Here is a 3,852-nt window from a genome sequence, read left to right on the forward strand (position 1 = left end):
GTATATTTGAGTCCTTTTTTTTTTTTTTTTTTGGTAGTGTTCTTATGCTACCTTTGCCTTTGATTCAATTCTTCACTATTTAACCTCCTTATGGATGTGCATTTCTTTTGAGAGAGACATTTATTTCGTATTAGGAATGTCCAGGGTATTTTTGTATCTTCCTTTATTTTATATATTTTTTTGTTACTGTCTCTTCTGAAATAGATGAGTTTTTTACTCTGTGAATTTGTAGGTTTGCGTGTTTCTATCTAAAGTTGCCTATTCACGGGCAACTCTTAGATAAATAGAAAACGTGGGTGCTGTTCCCAGGTAATATTTAAGAATTTGGTAAACCTGATGACATGACATGAGGTGTACTGTGTTCCTTTTCCTACTAAAATTGTTAGAGATACTTTTAGATCATTCAATTACCCCGATGGTCAGTGCAGTGGAAAGAACCAGGAACGAAAAGAAGCAGGAGTGTGAGATACCTGTTAGGGATGCCCAGTCCAAGTTCAATTCATTGTGAAGAACGTGCAGTGGTTTTTTGTTTGTTTGTTTGTTTTCTTTTTGTGGATGTTTACCAAAGTGATTAAAGGAAAGGTTGGAAGAATTAAAATTGTTTGTCTAGGGAAAAATCTAGGGGAGACGCATACCCAAATTACATTTACAATATGACTACTCTTATTTAAGTATGCTGTTTCATTATGCCAACAAGTACTTACGGAGAATTTAATATCAGCACTGTCCTGGGCTCTGGGAACACAGATACTGAAAACGGAGTCCCATCCTTCATGAAGTTCTTCACCTAGTGTGGAGAGAGTGAAGTTAAAACCAAGATAGCATTATGAATGCTGTGACCTGCGTAAAGACATGTCAGAAAATTCTCTGCAAATACAGAAAATTCTCCTCCTTATTTTGACAAATAACTAAACGTTAGGTGGATGAAGGAGGGAAGAGTGTTTCAACAGAGGGGCTAGTGTGTGAGCAGTGGTAGAGGAGTGTGTGTGGAGGGATAGGCAAAGGCCACTGTAGCAGACAGAGATCTCGACAATCAAACTAAATATCCGGGATGTTATCCTGGAGGCAATGAGGAATTACTGAAGAGAAGTCCTATGAGAAGATACATATATTTTAGAAGGATCACTCTGACCACAGTGTAAAGAAAAGCTAGGACGGGGGTACACTGAGAATTAGGGAGATAGTTAAGAGTGTTGCAGTAATACTGGCAAAGAATGGAAAAGAAGTGAACTAAGACAATTGTAGTGGGAATGAAATTGAGGTGTTAAGGAGAGAGAGTCACTAGGATTTTGTTGGTAAGGGAGTCAAGAGGTCAAGGCTATCTGCCCTCTGCTTGGCTTAGATGGTTGTATCATACATTAAGACAAGAAATTGAGAGGGGCGCCTGGCTAGCTCAGTTGGAAGAGCATGAGACTCTTGATCTTGGCATTGTGGGTTTGAGCCCCACATTGGGTGTAGAGATTACTTGAAAAAAACAAAATCTATTGTTTTCCACTGAAAGAAGAACCTGATCAAGAGAAATTGAGAAGGAAGAGTATATTTTGAGAGAAAGAGAGTGTCCACCTTGGATGTTGAACTTGAGGCATTCAAATGGCCACATCTAGATAGCACTTAGTTATACAGATTTGGAGTTCAGAATGGGGTCACTAGAGAGACGAGCCGGCAAAATCTGGAGGGGGGTTGATCTTAGGAGAAATGAATGGGACTGACTCAGTTTCCTGTTTTGATGACTTCTAGCCTGAGTCAGGACCTAGTTAGGAAGAGTTAAAACACCAGTAGAAAACCTGTCTTTCTGGGTGGAGGACCATAGGACAGAAAGTTAGGGGTGACTTCCAGAAGGAAATGACCCACAGAAGGAAAGCTCCAAATTCTGTCTATAAACTCTGCTTAAATCCGTTGGACAGACTTACTTTGGAGCCTTAGTGGCTGACCTGGAGCAAGGTACTTCAATCCTTAAAGTCTTCATTTTTATCTTTATTTATTTATTTTTAAAGATTTATTTATTTATTTGAGAGAGAGAACATGAGCAAGGTGAGGGGCAGAGCAAGAGGGAGAGAGAATCCTCAAGCAGACTCCCGGATGAGTGCAGAGCCCGAGTGGGGGCTTGATCCCAGAACCCTGAGATCATGACCTGAGCCAAAACCAAGAGTCTGAAGCTTAACTGATTGAGCCACCCAGACGCCCCAGGTTCTTCCTTTTTAAAATGCAAAAACTAATATTTTGCAGTGTGGTTATGAGCAGTAGAAAAATGCAAGTGTTTCACACAGTGCCTTGCCATATACTAGACTCTCAATAAATGACTGCTTCTTTAATCAGGAGTCTGCTAGTGGCAAGTGACAGAAACTGAACTCAAACTGGTCAAGCAGAAAAGGAATTTGATCAATAGTAAGGAAGAATGGGGGTAGTCAGCAATTCTTTATCACCAGGACTTGTGAGGGTTCTCTCCCCCTTTCTTCTCCTTCTCTCCCATACATACCCTGCCTTATCTCCTGAGGTTTACCCTTACTGTCCTGTTTGTTGATAGCTTCCTCCTTTGGAAATGAGTATGGGTGCGGATGGGGAGAAGACTGGTACAGAGTGGTCCAGGCTTACACCCTCTGTGGTAGCAGCAGAATCGCTTCCAAAGGTGTTCACGTCCTAATCCCACGAACCTCTGACCATGTTACCTCACGTAGCAAAAAGGAATTAAGACTGCAATTGGGGGGCATTTGAATTGCACTTTTTCTTTTTTAAGATTTTATTTGTCAGAGAGAGAGAGAGAGAGAGATCACAAGCAGGGGGTAGTAGCAGGCAGAGGGAGAAGCAAGGAACCTGACATGGGACTCAATCCCAGGACCCTGTGATCATGACCGGAGCCAAAGGCAGATATTTAGCCAACTGAGCCACCTAGGCCTCCCTTGAATTGCACTTCTGCCATCTTTCTAGCCCTCAGTCAGGTAGGCCAGAGATGCTTCTGGAAGAGCACAGTGGCTGTCCTAGGAGAACCCCAAGTCCAGTTCAAACTTGTTTTGGTTGGTGATGGTGGTACTGGAAAAACTATGTTCCTGAAACGTCATCTGACTGATGAACTTGAGAAGCATGTAGCTACCTTGGGTACTGAGGTCCACCTCCTTGTGTTCCATACCAACAAAGGTATGTATGGGGTATGGCTGGTCAGGAGAAATTTGGTGGGCTGAGAGATGGCTATGAGATCCAAGACATTATAATGTTTGATGTAACATCAAGGATTACAAGAATGTGCCTAACTGGCATAGAGATTTGGTATGGGTATACGAAAACATCCCCATTGTGCTGTGTGGCAACAGAGTGGACATTAAGGACAGGAAAGTTAAGGCAAAATCTATTGTTTTCCACTGAAAGAAGAACCTTCAGTTCTATGACATTTTTGCCAAAAGTAACTACAACTTGAAAAGCCCTTCCAATGGCTTGCTAGAGACCTAAATGGAGACCCTAGCTTAGAGTTTGTCGCCATGCCTGCTCTTGCCCCCTAGAGGTTGTCACGGACCCAGCTTTGGCAGCACAGAATGAGCATGTTCTAGAGCTTGCTTCGGTAACTGCTCTCCTGGAGAAGGAGGGTGCCCTGTGAGAACGTGCATCTGGAGCCCGGCATCAGAAGCCCAGTTTTATAGGCAACGGTTCTGTGATGTCAGTGGTGCAGTATGTTTGCTACTTTATTATATAGCTGAGCAGAACATGTGCTTCATCTTTGGGATGCTGAAAGAGATGAATGGGCTTCAGAGTGAAAGTACCCTCATTTTTTGGACCTGCACATTTAGCTGTTTTAGAATGCAGTTGTTTCCTTTCTGAGTTTCAAATATAAGATTACTATAGTCACATCACAATATCCAGTGA

At 42.3% G+C, this 3,852-nt stretch overlaps 1 pseudogene; it reads left to right on the top strand.

Annotated features, from left to right (window-relative positions):
- Positions 1-415: 415 nt before the first annotated feature.
- Positions 416-3,586, top strand: LOC113254900 (GTP-binding nuclear protein Ran-like; annotated as a pseudogene).
- The last annotated feature ends 266 nt before the right edge of the window (positions 3,587-3,852 follow it).

The sequence above is a fragment of the Ursus arctos genome, unplaced genomic scaffold, assembly GCF_023065955.2.
Source record: "Ursus arctos isolate Adak ecotype North America unplaced genomic scaffold, UrsArc2.0 scaffold_5, whole genome shotgun sequence".
In the NCBI taxonomy this organism is placed as follows: Eukaryota; Metazoa; Chordata; class Mammalia; order Carnivora; family Ursidae; genus Ursus; species Ursus arctos.